Consider the following 21,972-nt stretch of genomic DNA (forward strand, 5'->3'; position numbering starts at 1 on the left):
GAGAGTCTGTTGGATGATCGCTCTTGTTTTATCGTCCAAGCTTAATTCCTTTAAGATCTGAATTAAGTTGTGTCAATTGAATCATAGGCCTTTTTAAAGTCGACGAACGTTACTACGAAAGACTTGCTCCTTAGTTCAAGATATGCAACGATAGTTTTCAGATTCATAATCTGCTTCACACATGACTGTCCTTTGCTGAAACTTCCTTGGTAATCACCCAGCTCTGGATTTAGCTGTTCTTCTGCTCTGATTTGAAGATCGTTCGACAGAATTTTGTAGGTTATGAGTAGCAGAGAGATGCCGCGATAGTTATTAACATCCGACTTGTCGCCTTTCTTATGTCCAGTCACTTGGAAGTCTTTCGGTATTCCAGATTTCATGTATGATGTCCGTTCATTTCTCCATTGCATTGCCACTAGAGAGCTTCCACAATTCACCTATTATCGAATCATCACTCGGCGCTTTATTGTCCCTCAAGGATTGGATAATCTCTCTGATTTTCTCTTTCGTGGGTGGGGCTGAATGTGAGTGGTCTTGTGTTTTATCGTCAAATGTGAATCTGGATATTGGGGCCTCGGAGTTAAGAAGAGATTCAAAGTATTTTGCAAGGACCCGGCAGTTTTCCTTGTCGTTATGAGGTAGTTTGCCATTGGAATCTCTGAACTTTAGGCTCGGTGAGTTGTATTTCCTCAAGTTGCTTTTGAATGTTTATTAAAAGTCGCGTTTATTGTTCTTGAAACCCTGCTCAATTTGAGCCAGCTGGTGCTTATCAAAATCACGTTTAACTCTGCGGATGGTTTTCGATGCACACTTTCTCTCATTCAAGAAGTTTGTCCAGTTGACTTGGTTCTTTAGCGAGTTTCCTTTCTGCCAGGCGAACTGTCTGTGTCTTATGCTGCATCGCATTCTCTGTCCCACCAAGCATGCTTCCTGCGCCTAGTAAGCTGAACCGTCTCTTTAGCTGTTTCGACCAGTGCCTCGTGCAGTTGTTCCCAGTTCTCTGCATCCGCGGATTGTAATTTCTGCGTAAAATGGTTAGATGCTAGTTCTTCTCTATCAAATCTTTCATTATTTTTGGCTCGAACTCTCCTTGTGTTTTTCGGGAGCAGTTTGATTTTTATCTTGGATAGACAGTGATCTTAGTCCAGTTTTGGATTTCTTAGAACTTTCACATTCTTAATTTATCTCTGAGCCTTCCGTGCGATCGTGACATGATCAATCTGGAATTCGCCACGGTGGGATTTTGGGGATTTTCAGGTCTTCTGTTTCTTGGGCAGGTGTTTGAAAGCAGTAGACTTCATTACGAGATCAAATGCCTTACACAGATATATTAGCCTTTCTCCATTTCGATTTGTTCTCTGGTGAGCAGGAAAATTTCCGAGGATGTTTAGGAACTTTCTCTCTTTGCCTACCTGGGCATTTAAATCCCCAAGCAACATTATGGTAAGTTTGTCTGGAATCTTGGATAAAATATCCTCAAGTTCTTTCCAGAAGAGGAGGAAACCTGGTGTAGGCAATATAGTCTACTCCTATAACATCAAGGGCCCTGCTCAAGGCTTAACGTCGCCATCCGACGGATGAATCACCATCAACAGCGCCATATGGCCTCACTCCATATGAACACTGTGGAGAGACCTGGAATTGAATACAGGCTTTCGGAACGCAATCTGGTGATTGAAGGATGAATTAATTTCCCACCAACGGGACTCAAACAGACCACGGTATCAGGCCGATTAGACTTAATGAGCATGGTCAACTGGTGGACTAAGAAAGTTGGTAAACTGGATGGGAAATAGTTCGAAAGGGGATCCACATATCATTTCGTAAAAGGAAAACTTACAACCACTTGAGCAATTTTAGTTCTCAGCTTCATTTTAGTTAGCACTTGTGTTTATCCGTGCAATGGGCTTTATTACTTATAATAATAATAATAATAATAATAATAATAATAATAATAATAATAATAATAATAATAATAATAATAATAATAATAGAAACTAAAAGCCAATGAACGAAAGATTTTGAGGAAAATTCTTGGTCCACTCATGGAGAGTGGGGAATTCATCAAAATACATAACTATGGACGTGGAAAAGATCACTCGCGCGATTCGGAAAGGACGATTATCTTTTGTGACGAATAAAAGAAGGTTTTAATTTCCCGAGAAATTAATTTAAAATTAAGGGTGTGTTCTATTCTATGCCATATCTTACCTTCGGTTGTATCACATGGACACTTGGATACAGACAAACTCTAATAATTTTAGAAGCATTTGCGATGTGAACATTCCGTCACCCGGTGAGAATTACCCTGAATGAACGAATACGGAAGTGATAATGTTTGGAACTGAATTATTCACACTTGGCTATAGTAAGACTAGGAAGCCTTTTACAGTACCCATCCTGCATTATATCGGCTGATCTATCATTTGCTGTCTACTTTTATGCAACCCGCCGCGTTTGCTAGAGTTCTGAAATACATCCATCCCTCTACGTAAGCCGGAGTAATACAACCTGTGTCTGAAAAGTTCGGTGAATTGGCGCCTAGGTTGTACACCTTGCTAGTTCGGACGATGCGCTCGCGCATACGCATTGCGAGACATGACACCAACTACCCCTTATCGGTCAACTCAACACAGTTAAACGGAGTTGAACACTGCAACACGTTGCACGGAGTCAGTATGATGACTCGTGTCATTGCACAGTGGAGTGCAAAACGGAGCAACGCGTTAACGTGAAGTTTTGCTTCCATCTAGGCAAAACGGCAACGGAAACAGACGCAATGTTAGTGCAAGTTTACCACGCTAGAACAGTGAGTAAAATGTGCGTTTTTGACTGCTTTAAACGCTTTCGAGATGAAAAGGAAGATGTTGAGGACGAGGCGCGTTCGGGTCGACCAACCACAAGGACATCTCCAGACAACATCGAACGAGTGCGACAGATGTTTGCAAATGATCGGCGACTGTCCTTACGAATGATAGCAGATGAGGTTGGTGTAGGCAAGAACAGTGTAAGGACCATTGTTCACGAACATTTGAAAAAGCGAAAGATTTGTGCGCAGTTTGTACCGCACAACCTGACAGACGAACAGGAGCAAACTCGGATGGAAACGTCGGGAGGTGTTGAAAATCATCATTACAGGAGACGGGTCGTGGTGTTACCAGTTTGATCCGGAGACCAAGAGACAGTCAATGGCGTGGTGTTCAGTGTCTTCTCCGCCTCTCAGAAAAGTCGGCGCACAAAGTCCAAGATTAAGACAATGCTGATCTCCTTTTTCGACACCAGTGGTGTCATTCATCATGAATTTGTACCCCAGGGTACACCTGTCAACGCGAAATTATACTTAGGAATTTTGAAACGGCTACTGCAACGCATCAGATGGGTTCGGCCTGAACTGTACCGGAGTGGACAGTGGAAGCTCCTCCACGACAATACCCGCCCGCACACCGTGATCCGCGAGACCCAGTTTCTCGCTGAACGCCAGGTGACTGTTCTTCCACACCCTCCGTATACTCCGGATTTGGCGCAGGCAGATTTTTTGGTTCCCCGTCTTAAATTAGCCCTGAAAGGCCACCGGTTCGACAGTGTAGTAGGTATCCAACAACGCGTGACAAGGGTTCTCCGGGAGATTCCAAAAGAAGCGTTTGCTACCAACTTCCAACAGCTTTACAGTCGATGTCAAAAGTGTGTTATAGCTAACGGAGATGATTTTGAAGGCCAGTAAAGGAGTTTTGTGTGTAACTTACGTTGTCTTTATTTCATGAGACCACTCACCGAACTTTTCAGACACAGGTTGTATAATGTGATGTGTGAATATAGACTATGAGACAGGAGGAATCGAGAGAGCCACCATTAATTCATTATGGGTACACCGAATGAACACGTAAAACGAGCATAGATACGAAGAATACGTACCTTTAAAAGGAGGTGCACACAGAAAACAGGAGCAGGTATTGTATAGGGTGGGAATAATTCTCTATATGTCAAGCCTGACAATAGCTCATTTGGCAGGGGTGTGGTCGGAGATGTGACAGTGGACAGTGCTTCAGGGTATGGAGGTTTGAATTCCAAGCAAGTTTATTTTTTACCTGTGATATGGCAAGGTTGCTTAATAGTTTCCACTGACTGAGTTGTTTATTTGGTCCCGAAAAGGGCCGTTGGCATTTTGGTATACGTTATGGAGTTGGGTTGGACGATGGTCTGTGCCTAGGACACAGGCAACCAGTTAGCTGCGTCGTACGTTTTCCAAGCTGCGTAGGACACAGGTAGGGAAAATAAAACCCACCTTTAGGGGTAATGACGGAGAATTTGGAACCCACCATCTTCTGGACACAAGTATACAGTAGTACGATCCATACCGTATAGTCAACTCATCCCATGAAGTTCCAATGTTGCCGTCATCTAGCTGTCAGATCGAAGTCTACTAGAGTTTTCTAATGAAATTAAATACGGTGTCAAGAACTTTCTTTGCAAAACCGACAACTTTGGTCAGCATTAGGCAAACATTGTATCTCTGATTCACTGAGGCTGTTACTGATCATAGAGATTTCTTCTTTTTAGTATATATTCTACAGTTGCACAGGTATTTTCTGGGGAGTTAATGTGTTCATCTTAAAATCATATGACATCAGGAAGAACATCAAGTCTTCTTACTCAAAACTCAGAACTCAAAATAGAACAAGATTAGCTCAACTCCTCCCCCCACTCCTAAGAAAACCTGGGATAATCTAAAGAACGCTTCTGTCCATCACATGTGCTTGCAGTGAATTTAATCGCATTCACTTTATTACGTTAGTACACAACAAAGCGTCATTGGCTATACGATAACAACTTGGTCATCCTGACTTCAAAATTCTATATACTTTAAAATCAAGCCAGAAGTTTGTTCCACCGACAGTCATTAGTTCAGTGCGAATTTGAATGGATATTATTTTCTCCGACATCAGGAAGAACATCAAGTCTTCTTACTCAAAACTCAGAACTCAAAATAGAACAAGATTAGCTCAACTCCTCCCCCCACTCCTAAGAAAACCTGGGATAATCTAAAGAACGCTTCTGTCCATCACATGTGCTTGCAGTGAATTTAATCGCATTCACTTTATTACGTTAGTACACAACAAAGCGTTGTGACGCTCCTTATACACAATAACTGATATCCCGCCTCGTAGGACCGTAAGTACGTCATTAGTCAATGTTTCAATAATAATAATAATAATAATAATAATAATAATAATAATAATAATAATAATAATAATAATAATAATAATAATAATGGACCCCGTTCCAGCCCTCGTACCACTTTTCAAATTACATAGTAGAGCCGGGAATCGCATCCAGCCCTCCGAGGGTGGCAGCTAATCACGCTAACCACTACATCGCAGAAGTGGACGTTATTAATATTAATAATAATATTAATATTATTATTCCCCATTACTTATCTAAATTTGGAAATTATTTTTTGATGTTAGTACCACTTTAAATTGATCATCTGTCAACCAATCTGTAAATCATTCGGTCACAATCGATGAATTGTTCAAACGTTATTTCAATTGTTATTGACTTTCAGGTGTTTCTTAACATGTAGGAAGCCACTGAAACAAAACTGTCGCACTTAACTGTCAAATACTAACGACTTCACCCGAAATCGAACCTGCTAATCGATCAATCGTTCAATCAATTTTGCTAATTTGTATATTTTGACATTTCATTCATGCAAAGACTGGGTTTATCTTCTTGTGCTTTTGTTATCACCTAACCAGGTGATGTTTCTCGTTATTTCCTTCTGCCAATTGTTACTTCACGCCTGTTCTTCGTTAAATATGACAAGTACTAGAAATAATAACTGTATTTTATCGCACAATACCAAGGCATATATCGTAAGCACTGAAGTAGCATTATGATATTAGTTTGTACACTAAAAATTGTGTGAAAAACAACTTAAATAAATCTCAGTATATTGCACGGAATAACATAAAATGGATGGTTATAACCCTTTTTACGCACGTCCTTTTCAAAAGCGGGAGCTATTGTATAGCAGATGTTAATGGAACTTAGAGGAAGGGAACAGTTCTGGGACTGCCTCTGAGATTAATAACGGTCTTTATGTGTAGGTTAGTGTTTATGACAGATGCTCTTTCAGTCCTTGTTACTGATGTCACAAATTAATCAAATGCCGCATTTGTGTTCATGTATGATGCGACAGTTAGGTACGCTCATTAACGCAGAGCACGTAAAATGCTTGCGAATATTCATTCTCGACGGGGAGAAAGCTTTGCATTGTTACTCCATTTCTTTGACGAGGTTTATGAGCTAAGTATAGCATTATGGATATTAATACGATTGCAATACTATTTTTCCTGCACAGAGGAAGGAACGAGATTACGTTACAAATACGAATTCAATCAATCACTACTGATCTGCAGTCGCCCAGGTGGCAGATTCCCTATCTGTTGTTTTCCTAGCCTTTTCTTAAATGATTGCAAAGAAATTGGAAATTTATTGAACATTTACCCTTCCTATAAACGAATATTTGCCCCAATGTGTCCTCTTGGATTCCAGCTTTATCTTCTTATTGTGATCTTTTGTACTTTTAAAGACACCACTCAAACGTATTCGTCTACTGATGTCATTCCACACCATCTCTCCACTGACAGCTCAGAACATACCACTTAGTTGAGCAGTTCATCTCCTTTCTCCCAAGTCTTCCCAGCCCAAACTTTGCAACATTTTTTGTAACGCTACTCTTTTGTCAGAAATCACCCAGAAAAAATCGAGCTGATTTTCTTTGGATTTTTTCCAGTTCCTGAATCAAGTAATCCTGGTGAGGGTTCCATACACTGGAACCATACTCTAGTAACCTTTGGAATTTACTGATTGATATCTTGACATTTCAATAGGTTTTCATGGTGTGGAAACAGTAGTGGTTCTATGAGAAATATTTTGGGTGGGCCCAAACTTAAAGTTACTTATATGCTTATTTCTGTACAAATTCAAAAGCACCATAGTACCATTAATGTTTTTATGTTATCAGAATATTTAACAGAACTATTCAGTTTCTAAACAATGCATTGCCTATTTTTTAAATAAAAAATATGATAATGCTGTATTTTAAATATACAAAATACATTTATTACTCACATGCTTGTGCTGTATGGTGAATTAAATTCAACATGATTTCTGTGAGGTGAAATCATCAGTGATGGCATTTGGTTCACACATGAAATTATAACTTTTATCTTTTTCAGCTGAAGTCACTATTAGGTTACTGAGGCATTCTCGGGATGTAGTCATTTTTAGGTATTTTTTGATAAGTGTCATTGTTGAAGAATTTTACTCTGCCAGGGCAGTTGTCAAAGGAAGAACTAACACATTTGTTTAGTAAATCTTCCATCCCCTTGAAATAGCCTTCTATTTTGCTTATTTTTTAGAAATTCTTATGCGTAATTTTGACAAGACTGCACTATTTATACTGTATGAGTAAGGTTTAATTATTCGTCAATGTAGAAGGTATGAACGCAGAATGAAAATCATATTTAATTTTCCTGATTGAATTTCAGTAGATACCTTCCCTACTCCTCACACACCAGAATTTCACAGCTAATGGAATGTGAAGGAAAATTACAGAATTATTGTTTACATGTGACGGAGACATTTTTTGCGTGTTTCTTATCAATCGGTGTTGGCGTTTGAATGGTTACGGTGTTAGATTCTTGGGGCGGAGACCGACTGAGTATAACAGCTACTTAGATTTTCTCCTTCCATGCTCACGTTTCTAGAATAGAATATCGATCCAGTTCTTGGTATTTAAGAGTGCTTAAATGCGAGAGACCAGTGCATTTCGTTACTCATTAAAGAATGTATTTTTAAAGGAAAATTCCGATATTCCCAAATTTCACAAACATTCCTGTGGGTGGGAGTGGTAGAATACATCCATGATATCCTCTGCCTGTCGTAGAGGGTGTGTGACAAACTCCCTCAGATCACATATTCAGTTGGTGAACACGGAACATGTAGCTAACTATGGTACTTTTTTTTACTTACTAGTATCCTCACCTTTATATTTCTTATCCGACCTTCTTTGGTAAAATTTTGTTCTCTTCCCAACCCGCCAGCATTGGATTTGCGAGGCCCAGTAAGTCTTTCATTTTCAGGTCCGGCTCCATGGCTAAATGGTTAGCGTGCTGGCCTTTGGTTCAAGGGGCCCCGGGTTCGATTCTCAGCCGGGTCGGGGATTTTAACATTAATTGGTTATTTCCACTGCCTCAGGGAGACTGGGTGTGTTTGTGTCGTCCTTAGAAAATAAAAGGAAAACAAGTAAAGAAAATAGGAAGAAAGATGGAGAAAATAAAAATGTAAAAAGAGAAAAAGAAAATGAGAAAGAAAAATATTGTTTAAAACATTTTCACAACCACCATGGCCTTTCCTTTCTTACGCCGATACCTTCATACTCCGAAACGATCAGACATCTCATGTTCATTTCTTTTTAGTATTGAAGGAAGGATGTTTGTCCATTTGAACTTCCCCTTAAAGCAGTAATATCCACGTCCCTGAATCTCTTAAAAATTCCAATGGACGTTAACCACTAGACTTATTTCTAATATTGTTGTCTTTGTTTCATTTAATTTTTGGTTCTTGTAATATTGTAGAAAGCATTCTTATACAGCAACTGAATATATGAAGTTTGATAACCTTTTTTGTGGTATCTTAAAGAACACTAGTAATTGCTATCTAGCAACGAAAGGAGAATTCTTCTCGAGGGGATACTATGGCTGAGGATTAAATTTTGTCGGGTGACATTCATTGTGCAACCAGAGGTATTTAATATGCCAACAATGACATGGAGTGCCAATATTTTTGACCGTCAGTCAATATACGAATGCCTCAGCAGGGGTCAAACCCACAAACTTAGAATTATGAGTCGAGACAGCTATAATTGCAATACCATGCAATGATCCATGTGTTACTTAACAAGACCATGGAAACTTTCTACATAAATATGGACGATAAACAAGAATGCACGGGAAACACACGTCCCCTTGAAAAAATCACTTGGAAATTAAATTATCTTGACTCGCTCATAAAGTAAATGACCAAATCATATGAATCTGTGTAGCAATGATCAAGTCACCGTCCTGGAATTTGCCTCGATTCGAAAATGTGGACTGTAGAGTACTGTATATCCAGTTCGTGTGAACAGGACATACATGACCGTACTTGTCTACGTAATTCTAAAAGCTTGTCTAATATATTCTGCATCAAATCTATGTACAAGCTTGGAGAAACAAAATATTTCACGTGTCTACCCTACCATGATTTATTTCTTATCTGAAGTGATTTCAATTGGAACAATAATAATCATGGCCCCCACTGCATCCTATCTATTAGCCTATGTACTGTATGTTGGGTATTCAGCCCAAAGGCTGGTTTGATCTGCACAGCTCCGCCAAAAGCTGCCATAGATAGCCTAGGCGTCACTGAAGGGGCATACTAGGGAAATGAGGAGTGATGTAGTTTCCCGTTGCTTTCCTCACCGAGCCAGAAGTTGCTGTTACATACCAGTCGGCCAAGATCACTGAAATTCATGCACAAACCGACCCTATGAGCGACATTTTCACACCATTCAGTACAGGGTTGAGGCTGATACCGGTCGATGAAAGCAACAAAATGATTTTAGCCCATACCAGCAGACATATTGCACTGTAAACACTAAATTTTGGCAGCAAAGACATCCTATGCAAGTATGTATGCATATATGTACGTGTGCCTTCCGAGATACGAGTAATTTAGCATTTGCAAGTTAATATACTAAAGTTCAAATGGGGTGAGAAATTGAGTTGACCGTACTCACTGGTCTAGAAGAAGAGACTGTGGTTTGTGATGTCAAAAATGGGGATGCAGTATAATAATATTATATAATCATAATAATAAAAAATTATTATTATTATTATTATTATTATTATTATTATTATTATTCTCGGTCATTTCTCTCATCACCGTTGCACTAAGTTTACGCATGCAGTTAAGTTTGCAGCTACATCTTATCTGTCCACTACTCTTCGTCAAGATGAAAGCTATGCTTTTCAACGTCGGCTGAATATAACCTAAACATTTTTCATTCTGTAGAACATAATATAAACATTTATGAAAACATTAATACTTACCTGAAAGTACTAGTACAATATACGTGAAAAAGAACAGTTAAACTAGATTTTTCAGTTATGCATTAGTGGTTTCATCCATTTGTGTCGTGTGTTCGACAGACTAAAAAAGTTTAAAAAACACAAATATCATCTCGACGATATCTCTGTGCATGGACTCGTAGTCGGTGCTCGGGGGACGATTCCCAAGTTTCTTCTGGAATTCTGAGGTCGTCTGATGCTCAACCGGACCCACTTGCAAGACATCGCCATCAGTGTTATCAAGAGTGTAAACTGGCCAATCCCCAGCATTATCTAAATAGTTCGCCACGATAGTGTACATATGTTATCTTCTTCGTCTTCCTTCGTTCTTCTTATTATTATTCCTCTCCTCCTCTATCTTCCTCTTCTTCATCTTAATGCCGGGCTGAGTGGGTCAGACAGTTGAGGCGCTGGCCCTCTGACCCAAACTTGGTACATAGATTCGATCCTGGCTCAGTCCGGTGGTATTTGAAGGTGCTCAAATATGTCAGTCTCGTGTCGGTAGATTTACTGGCACGTAAAAGAACCCTGTGGGACGAAATTCCGGCATCTCGGCGTCTCTGAAAACCCAAAAAGTAGCTAATGAGAAGTAAAGCCAATAACATGATTATTATTATTATTATTATTATTATTATTATTATTATTATTATTATTATTATTATTATTATTATTCATCGCTATCGTCATAATCTTACTTCTTCTGCTTCTTCTTCTCCATCATCATCAACATCATCATATTCTTCTTTCTCTTCTTCTTTTTCTTCTTCTTCTTCATGTATACAGTCCATTGTTCTTTTTTTTCGTTTCTATTCTTTACCCCTCTTTCAGCATACAGCCCAATGCTCTTTATACATTGCCCATATGGAACCATCCTTGTGGAGGAAGTTTTAAAGAAAACACTGCTGTAAAAAAGAAATCACTGGTAAGAAATCAAACAGTTACACACTTGTTAATAAAAGTCAAGCTTCGCGCTCTGCATTCCAGTAAGGGAAGAGAGTTAGGTTCAATTTAATTTCGTGTGGCTATTTCTAGCCGAGTGGAGCCCTTGTAAGGTAGACCCTCCGATCAGGGTGGGCGGCATCTGCCACGTGTAGGTAACTGCGTGTTATTGTGGTGGAGGATACTGTTATGTGTGGTGATTGAGTTGCAGGGATGTTGGGGACAGCACAAACACCCAGTCCCCGGTCCAATGGAATTAACCAATGAAGGTTAAAATCCCCGACCCGGCCGGGAATCGAACCTGGGACCCTCTGAACCGAAAGCCAGTAAGCTGACCATTCAGCCAACGAGTCGGACAGAGAGTTAGGTGATTATACATAGATATTTCTAAGTGAAAATGGAAAGTCTTGAAATGTTGCAGACCTGAAAGGGATAGTCGGTTTTTCGTTGTCTTTCCGTTACCAAAATAATTGGATTCGATTCCAGCTGAGGTCACTAGCAATTGGAGGGAGTTTAAATGCGACAATTCCGTGTTTACGAACTCCTGTGGGACATCTACCCAACACCCCGCTGTCTCTTAAATCTACAGGTAATCACGGAGCGTTAAACAAATAATGGTATTATATACCTTGTAATGGTGCACGAAAAGTTACTTAATTATTACGAAAGCAAAACACGAATTTCCTTCATTAGCAGGCATATTTATAAAGTTTATAAGAACCACACCGTATGAAGTATGCTTTGCATCTCATGCTAGCGAAACGTCGTTCGTTTGATTCAGCTAACCGTGCCGCAATCTTAAATTACATCGCCACCTCAACAAAGCATCGAGTTTGGCCTGAACAATATAATTCAATCAACTCTATAGAGAGAACGGGCTGGGAATGAGCTCCATGTCGTATTGTAGCTGTAGGGCTCTGTTCCTGCGTTCTCATTCCACTTCACAGAATGCATGGAGCATTGCGCTATGCACTTCAATAGTGTTAAGAAGATTAAGTCAGTTGTCCACTAGGGCTTCATTTCTAGTAATATAGGTGGCTTTCATAAAGCCAATTTCAGCAATTGGATCAATTGATTCTACCAGTAAATCCGCATTAAGTTGTTAAATGTTAAACACAGGACTAAATGTCGGCTGACACTGTGATGTAACTCCCATTGACTTTTCACTTGATGATAAAACAGTGTTTTTCCCAATAGAATCGTAAGTTAAGCTACATTAATGCAGGAGGAAAAGTAGTAATTTTCACCTTTGCGGCTGTGAGGAGAAACAAAGCAAAAACAAATTATGAGTAGTACCGAACTGGTCCGGCGGTCAAAATATTCCAAAGATTTTTTTTTTTCCATAACGAAATGTTGTGCTTGAACTGGTCCGACGGGTTAGAGGCAAGAATTCCCAAATGGATTACTAACCTAAACCCCACCACGCCAGCAACTGCCTCATTTTACTACACTAGACTTAACTAAAGTTGGCGTCTGACAGGTAAGGTTGGAGAGAGGAGCACTGCACGTGCCATTTCACGATGTTGCCACATTCCAGCATTCCTTTCTACATACTCTTACCCCTCGCTTCCGGCTCACTTGTTCCCTCCTTCATGCTTACCGCTGTGATCTGTTGTAGACTACCTGGCCAGGCGGTGTCGTCCCATTTGCAATCACCCTTATACAAACAATCAGGTTCTTATCAGTGACAGTGAGAGGTTTGGCAACTCCCAGAAAGACGAGCTGCCCTGAAGTTTTATCTCCACGGCAACCGCAGTCGCCCCACCCTCGTTTCCATGGCAACCACACAGCCACTCCCTTTATCCCGCCTCGGCAGGCAGTAAACGGACCTCCTTCTAAGAAATGTCAGACACCAACTCTTATTATTAGCAGTATAGACTCAGTGTCAGTCCTCAGAGAGTCTCAGGGCAGTGCAATACTAGTAGAAGTGTCCAATGCTTCCCATGTTAAGTGAGAGGAACTTTATGTTAGTCGTTTATTTAGGGATAACGCCCTTACCGGATATAGAGTGGTGTTCAGGGAAACGAAATTGCGAGCTTACAATGCAGTATATACACTTGCAACACCATGAAGGCATTGGTCGTTTGTGTTGATTTTCATGATATGGAACGATGCCATGTAGGTATGTAAACTATCAAAGTTTCAGACCCATTGAATTGTTGCTACAGGGCTCCCCACGTGATTGGTCGCGCTGGAATCAACTCCAGTATACAGACTCCGGTGTAGCGTAGTTGACTTGCAGTCTGTGCAGTGAAGTGTTCCCCGTCAAACATGTCTCGACGACAGAGAAGTGCACGCTATCAACAACTGTCGCCGTTTGAGAGGGCTCGGATAATTGGGCTGTGTGAGGCTGGATTATCGCTGGCACAGGCCCAGCGCGACGGACAACTATGAGAGAGGATCGCCGCATCATTCGGATGGCCCGGATGGAACCCCATGCAACAGCAGCGCAAATTCGAGCAGCTGTGACACCCCACGTTACACAACAAACAGTTGGCAATCGCCTGTGTGCAGGTGGCTTACGAGCCCGTGTCCCTGCAGAAGGTGTTCCATTGACCCCACAACAGCATGTAAGGCTGGCCTGGTGTCGAGAAAGATCGACGTGGGTGCACGAATGGCATAGGGTCGTCTTTAGTGATGAATCGCGCTTCTGTCTTGCCCGCAGTGATCGCCGGAATCGTGTGCGCCGGGTTCACACTGCACGCATCTCCAGCGAAGCCCTCCACGACATCACAACCTTAGAATGGCCCGCCAGATTCCCGGACCTCAGTCCTATTGAGCATGTGTGGGACATGATGGGTCGGCAACTGGCCAACCGTCCTCAGCCACCCGCTACTCTGGAACAACTGACCCGTGCAGTGCAGCAAGCATGGGCCACAATTCCTCAGGAAGCGATCCAGGGCCTTATTGACTCCATGCCTCGACGAATTCATCAATGTATTGCAGCTCGTGGTGGGCACATCCTGTGTTGATTGTTGTCCAAACTTACGGTCAGAGGGACCTGAAAGTGTAATCATCGAGTCACAACCGAACACTCGTCCTGCATGTTCAATTACAGCAATTTAGCACCACACCTTCTGGGTGTTGCAATTTCCATTTTCTTCAGTGTAAATATACCGGCCCTCATTTATGGAGCAGAGCGCTGGAAAAAGCAAAAGAAAATATATTGCAGACATACAGCAGCTGAACGGTTAATAAAATAAAGAGATATCCCATTCGCAACTTAACTATTAGAGAAGAGTTACAGCAGGCACCAGTAACTGATGTTCTAGAAATTAGAGGACTTGATTTAGGACACCAGAGAAGAATGAATAACGATATGAAGGAGAAAAGTGTGGAAAGCTAGAGCAGAAGGAACGAGGAGAAAAGAGTGACCAAGGTTAGAATGGGAGGTCGAACATCGCTGGAGTGGCTGATAGAGAGGGAATCCCTGGCGAGGTAAAGAAGATGGCAGAGAATAGGAAGGAATTTAAGACCTCGCTGAAAGAACCCTACATCCCACGTCACTAAGAAGGAAAAAGAATAAGTGACGTTATGTTCTGGTGAATTGCAGGCACGTGATGTATGTAAGGGCCTAGGAAGGAGAGGAAACGGAATACAGTACTCATTCAATTTCGAAATCACTGATATCTAAAGAATAGAGGCACCTGCTGTTTCATAAGTTTGAAACTAGGTTTGCATTCTTCAGACTCTTGGCTGTTCGTACTGGTTGAAGAGTTAACACCTGAATGAACAAATTTCCCTTGATTCTCTATTCCCGAAATTCTGAGAGTTCCAGATGTCCGTAATACGAGGGACACTAGGAGACGTTTGGCTGTACAAACCTGTTCTTTTGAGGGATTGTTATAGTTCTCAACAATAAAGTTTTATTGTTTACCTTCATCCAATGCGGTGCGCGGTGATACAAAATAATCGTTCGGCTCCTCCAGAAATATATCCTGATATGTCAAAACTTTGTAACTCCAGATCATTAAAAGTGTGAACCGTGTCATCAATATTCGTCATAATTATGTGTGATGTCATGCCACGGTCTTGAATATGGGTCGGCCACTAACGCATCACTACATTGTTGTAGTCTCGTATGATAATGTACTTGGCCTTACTTTAGGTACCTTTAGGGAGAATGACACGAAAATGACATCATGAGCTGAAAATAAGGGGACTGAGGTCTGTCCGTGGTTCATTACTCTCTCAGGGTTGTTTGTCAGTATTAAGTCGAGTAAAGTGTGATAGGTTTTAGTATGATGAGTCACCGCTATGTCCGGCTGTACGGCTAACTGCGGGCCTTTGGCCCTAGGAGCCCCGTGTTCGATTCCTGGATTGACTAGGGATTTTAACGTTCATTGCTTAATTTCGAAGGCTCGGAAGCTGGGAGTGTTTGCCATCTACAGCATTCAAATTTGTCATAAGTAAGGCCCTATACACACGAACGCGCAGGCCATATATAAGGCGTTATCTCCAAGAACCTGCACAAGTTCTCTCCGGTGGCCACATGTTTTATTATTATTATTATTATATCGTTGATATAGACTTGCGAACATATCTAAAGAAACTTTACATTCTTCGGTATCACTAAGTTTCTCTCTGACAGTTGCTTTACGTCGCACCGACACAGATAGGTCTTATGGCTACAATGGGACACGAAAGGGCTAGGAATAGGAAGGAAGCGGCCGTGGCCATAATTAAGGTACATCCCCAGCATTTGCCTGGTGTAAAAATGGAAAACCACGGGAAACCATCTTCAGGGTTGCCGACAGTGGGGTTCGAACCCACTATCTCTCGAATACTGTATACTGGCCGCACTGAAGCGACTGCAGCTATCGAGCTCGGTATCACTAAGTTTACAAAAAAAAATTGGCTGCATTAAACTTCTTGAATTTTTAAATTTAAGTTTGACAGTACAAACCTTGATTATAGGCTATTATTAATTCGATAAAACATGTCCCAGCAAGCACTTTTACCTTATTTCTGAAAGTAGCAACATTCTTGTTTCAGCTATGTAGGTTATTAGCACTGCGTGTGCTTGGCTGGCTTCGACCCAACCTCGTTAGGTGGCGAGGGCGGAACTAGTTGAGTATACAAGCAGTTAATGAATTCCAGATTCTGGCTCATTTTCGTGAAGAGTGAGAAGATGCATACAGTAAACACAATTACCTTCTAGAAGGAGTACGCACTTGGCTTCTGGTCACTTTTTTTCACATGTAATATGTTTGATGATGATGATGCTTGGTGTTTTAAGGGGCCTAACATCGAAGGTCATCGGCCCCTGTAATATGTTTAATGGTTAGTCTGTTTGACTTGTTTGATAAAACTAGGACATCAGACAATATTAAATATTCAAACCAAAAAATATCTAACTTTGAAACGTGAGGAACACGCTTCCTAATTCAGATCTGAAAATCGTCTTAAATAATATGACATAAGAAGATGCTCATGGAAAATTATTTCTGTTCTCACTACGGTACGCGAAAATGAGGATGGCTTAGTTGTTCAAAATAATTTATGCTTTGCAATAGATCATACATACATTGTCACATGTTTTGCGTGAACGATGTATATAATTAAATTATAGAAACAATGATGCACATCGAGTCATGGGAGCGGCGCTTATAAAGGGAAAGATGCAAGGAGTCCGTCTGCGCTGGTACGGTCGTATTATGCACGTTGATGTGCAGTGTGGCAAAAACTCTTTTAAAACTTCACCTGGAAGGAAGCTATCCTCATTGAAAACACAGGAAATTGTGGCTGGACCGTCTGAGTGATGACATGATATCCAATAATAATAATAATAATAATAATAATAATAATAATAATAATAATAATAATAATAATAATAATAATAATAATCACCATCATCATCATCATCGTATGGCCTCAGGTACTGTCTGCAGGCACTTTGATTTGACGTCATTTAACCGCCTCGGTATCATTTCGACGTTCCACGTTAACGCTAGAAAATGGCTAAGAACGAGATCTCTGCGCGATCTGTCGCTTAGTCTTACGATTTTTTTCTGGTAAACACCAAACGTGTCACCAGATATCTTTTACATGTTGACATCGTACGACTTGGAGTGCCGAATGAACTTTTATTTTCGCCTTTCAAAAATCCGACTACCTCTTCATTAATACAACAGACATGTTTTTTCAAGGTAAAAGAGCAACTAGTTCACACCGTTTTTTCTAAGAAAAATATATTGTGTTAATGAACACACGCAGTACTTTATTATGGGATACAAATTCATTTTTACCAAACTTGTAACATATTCTTGCTTAAAATCTAGTTGTTAAAAGTGTGGACATTTTTTAATTCTTCAGCCATGAGCCTCATTACGAATATATTAATTCACCTAGAAATTTTCTGTTCATTATGAAATTCTTTAGCTCTCTTCATGACAAGATGCAATCAGCTATATGGTTGGGCACAGAGTAATTAAATACCTCGTTCTCTTTTATCCGTATTGCGTACTGGTCGGGCCATACAAAACATAAATGGTCTCCCTCTCCGCGTGTCTTCCTGCGGGTTCAGAGATAAGAGAGAGGAGGCACGTTTGTGACTGGTCTCTTCTTACCGGTGAGGATATAACTGCATTGATAATGCTCATGTCCACTGCTCGCAAACTGCCTCCCGTATAACAAGGAATTTAGCTTTTGAAAACATAAGAATATTACAGTATAACCTTTGTTAACCCGAACAAAAGTGGGTGGGGGGGGTGATATGTGGTTTCGGAGGATAAATTTTTGGATAGTAACTAAAATATCATTTTTGTAGTTAAACTTTTTTGACGTTTTGGATTTAAATAAATACAATACATATACAATTTTAACAAAGCATTTTAATAAACCCAAACTACTCTATCTTACATATATTTGGAACACACCGTATACGCTTTCTTTTAAAACATCGTATGTCCGAATTCTCTTCCTACTCATTACATTCCTTAGACTGGTCACGCCTCCCAGCCACATATTTATATCCTGTCCATCAGAATAAGTTTCGTTGTGTTAATTTTCCTATGCCGAAGTGTAAAGGAAAATATACCTTTACCATACCGTATTCTGGGGAAGAGCGTTGAGACATACGAGGTTTTAAAAGAAAGCCAACGATATATATATTTCTTACTATATTCTTTACGTCGCACCGACTATTTGTTTTTGAAAAAGACTTCTACTTTCTTTTGGTTTTGCTTTTCACATCGTATTCTAGCCGCTATGTCACACCACCGTTTCATTAGCAAAACGTCAGAAGACTTTGATTTGTCAAAATCACAAACTGAGTTAGCAAAGAGAAGGGAAGGAAGCAGTCAAGATAAGAATCAAAGCATTCCGCTGCTCATACCCTTTGGCATAATATCGTCGCTATTCGGGAAAAAGGTTATATCTCACAATGCTCTTCCTATCCATTATTCTCCTCAAGATTGGTCCCGTCTCCAGCCACATATGGTTATTTAATCCATCAGAACAACATTCGTTGTGTTCATTTTCGTTTGCTTACTTATAAAGTAAAATGAACCTTAGCGTACCGCACGGCTTATTTACACACCCCTACAGTATAATGTACTTAAGGTTCATTTTCTTTTACACGCTAGCATACGAAAGTAAACACAATGAAAATTGTTCTGATGGACTGCATGTCCGTATTGCACCCATAAGGCGAAAGGGCACAGTGTATGGCTGGGAGGCGTGACAAGTCTTCAGAAAAATAATAGCTAGGAAGATCATTGTGAGATACAACCTTTTGCCCGAACAGCGAAGATATAACATAACAATGTTCCTTCAATTCGTTTTTATCGAAAATATTTGATTCGGTTAAACGGTATTTCGGTTGAAAGTGTTCCGCATAACAGAGGTTCTGCTATACATGCAGAATATATATATTAAAAGAACAATAAAGTTATTTTATCAAATTTGTATTGCATGAAATTTATTTCTATAGTGAATCCTCTTTAAACGTTATTGGAAAAGAACGTGTAAAATACCGTGGAAGAAAAACTTGCGTGTAGACAATATAGCCTAAACAGTTGCTGAATCTTAAATTTAAATATTTTAAAGTTGTACCCATTTTTAAAGAAGTTACGATGAAAAATAGAGAAACTCTTACATCGATAGCCGTCGATGTAATTTGAATGTGTTTTCTGATGGTAGTGGTAGTTGTGGTACTGTTGCAAGACAATCATTCCTTCTTAACGTTACCCTGCAGAGAAAATAGAAGAGGTGTATATCGGCATATAAAGCGCAAGAGCCTCTAACAGCGCGAAATGGAAGGAGAACTTCTTAGGCCTCCTTCGGGATTCGTAAATACAAACGTTAACCAAGAAAGGGCAGATAGGAAACATGAAAGTAATGAGACTGACAAAGAAAAGGGGAAGGAACGCTAGACTCAGTAGGGACCCGGTGGGTGTCAACCCAATCTCTCAAGCTGAAAGCACCCTCATTCGACAGGCAGGAGATCCGTGGACTGTTCTATGCTCCTACTTAGAGGAGGCACTGTGTTGGTGGGTCTGAGAATAGTTTGCATATTGTCCAATGAGCGATCACAATCAGTCAACATTTTCAGTACTTGAATTCTTTTACACGATTATATATTTGGAATAGATATTAAAGCAAAGCATAGGAAGCAAGAATATCTCCACATACGCTACGAAGGCTCTGCCAGGAGTAGAAGTTAAAGGCTTCAGTTTTTCGCAACCTCGGCGGTAAGTGGGTTAGAGTGGTTAGCTTTTTTTCAGGACACATTTGTCGCCAAGGAATGAGTTTTTGGTGTAGGCTGAGTGAACATTAGAGTCACGTGCTTCTCTGAAAGTGGAAATATTATTTCTTCACTTTTCGACTTCACGTCCTCCCGGGTTAACCAAGCCTCTACCGTCTCGGCTGGACAGCCCCTTGGAATAGTCAGTGGCGGTGTTCATTGTTTGAAGGGGAATACAACGTGATCCCTTCTTATCATTTATTATAACACAAGCATGGAAAGGTTAAGGTTCAACCCTCCGAAGAGATAAGGAACTTACAAAAGAAAGGGAAGGAGCATAAAATTGTAAGCCAAATATCATCGGAGTGGAAGAGAAAATGTCGAATAAGAAAGATGAAAGTGAGCAGCCTGGGACAAGTAAGTGAAAGCAATAACAGGCCAATTGTTGCTCCCATTTTGAGAAAGAATTAAACTCTATCGATTGGTTTTATGTACTGAAATATTTCAGTATGTAATATTATACATTAAAACAATGGAACTGCAGTGGTTGTTTTTACCTGTCCAATTATGTTTTAAATACAAATTTAAAATTATATACTGCGCTAGTATTGCGTTTGAATAATAAATGCGGGACCAACAATTCAATTACAGTTAGATGTATTAATCTAGTTTAATGTTGACTCATTGCCATATTGATTACCGGATAGGTAGAAAGTCAGATAACATTTTATTTCATAGAGGACATAAATTTAAAGTTTGGATTAGAGAGGTTTCATAGTTATCTGGATGACGCAGAGTTTACCTGAATGCATAATAAAATATTATGCACGTTGGCAAGTGGGCTCATAATCATTAACTCGGGTATCAAGCTCGAGGTGTGTTAATACCCAAAGAAAAGAATACATTTTCTCTTATTATTTCTTTTATTGGTTTCTAATTCATACTATAGCGGCCATTGTGAACACGTTGTTAACGCCTTAGTTTTTGTAATTGAAACAGTAATGCCATCTCTGGGAAATGAAGAAGAGACAGGGCACAACTAAATTAACAACAATAATCGGACAGTGGAAAGTCATAGTTGATAAGAGTTGGTGATGATTATTGTTTTAAGAGTAAGTAAAATGGGTAATCGTAATTTATTAACATTATTCAGGGGGAAAAATGCAAGGGGTATGGCACTTCGAAAAATGAAGGTATTGGCCAAAGAAAGACAAGGGCCACAAAAGGCTTGAAAATGAAAGACACCCTAGGCTTCGATACTTAATACCGTCGGAGTCGGAAAAGAACAAGAGTTGACCAAGGGAGGTCGGATAGGATAGATGAAAGTGAGCAGCCTGGCACGAGTAAGTTGAAGCAATGCCAGGATCAGTCAAGTGCCTCGAGGTTACCAACCCACCCTCCTAAGATGAGAGCCCGTGGGGCCCCTCTTAGTCGCCTCTTACGATAGATAAGGGATGTTATTCTACCACCCCTACCCCTACAGTGGGATATTGTTGATAAGTTTTAAGGGAGGAGGATTTTGTATTCCATCAAATTTTATTTCCTTACGTCTTGGCAATATTACGGCTTTCAACTCCCTCCCCACTTATAATTCTTTTTTTTTTTCCTCACTTCTTGATTTTTATGTCGATTGTCATCTTCATTATATTCATTATGACCACGCGATTCACAATAACAACCACCGCCATCGCCAGTTAATTCGTTACCAAGAATGAAAATGAATGAAAACCTGCAACCTGTTTTCCAGTCATTGACAGGTTGAGGGATGAAATGAATGAAGCCCCATCTTGCGGCGAGGACAGGAATTGACGAGGCCTGTCGCACTCCTCTGGGGCAATGATGTTTTTAATTTCGTGTAGCTATTTCTAGCCGAGTGCAGCCCTTGTAAGGCAGACCCTCCGATGAGGGTGGGCGGCATGTGCCATTTGTAGGTAACTGCGTGTTACTGTGGTGGAGGATAGTGTTATATGTGGAGTGTGAGTTGCAGGGATGTAAGGGACAGCACAAACACCCAGCCCCGGGCCACTGGAATTAACCAATTAAGGTTGAAATCCCCGACCCGGCCGGGAATCGATCCCGGGACTCTCTGAACCGAAGGCCAGTACGCTGACCATTGAGCCAACGATTCGGACTGGGGCAATGCTAAATGACTGACAGATGGAATGAAATGAT

The 21,972-nt window shown here is 40.4% G+C and overlaps 1 protein-coding gene across 2 annotated transcripts in view; it reads left to right on the forward strand.

Moving 5' to 3' along the window:
- The window catches only part of LOC136885364 (uncharacterized), a 1,248,630-nt gene that overhangs the window by 601,989 nt on the left and 624,669 nt on the right, over nucleotides 1-21,972 (forward strand). The gene's annotated exons all lie outside the window — the stretch shown is intronic.

This window comes from Anabrus simplex, chromosome 1 (genome assembly GCF_040414725.1).
Source record: "Anabrus simplex isolate iqAnaSimp1 chromosome 1, ASM4041472v1, whole genome shotgun sequence".
Lineage (NCBI taxonomy): Eukaryota > Metazoa > Arthropoda > Insecta > Orthoptera > Tettigoniidae > Anabrus > Anabrus simplex.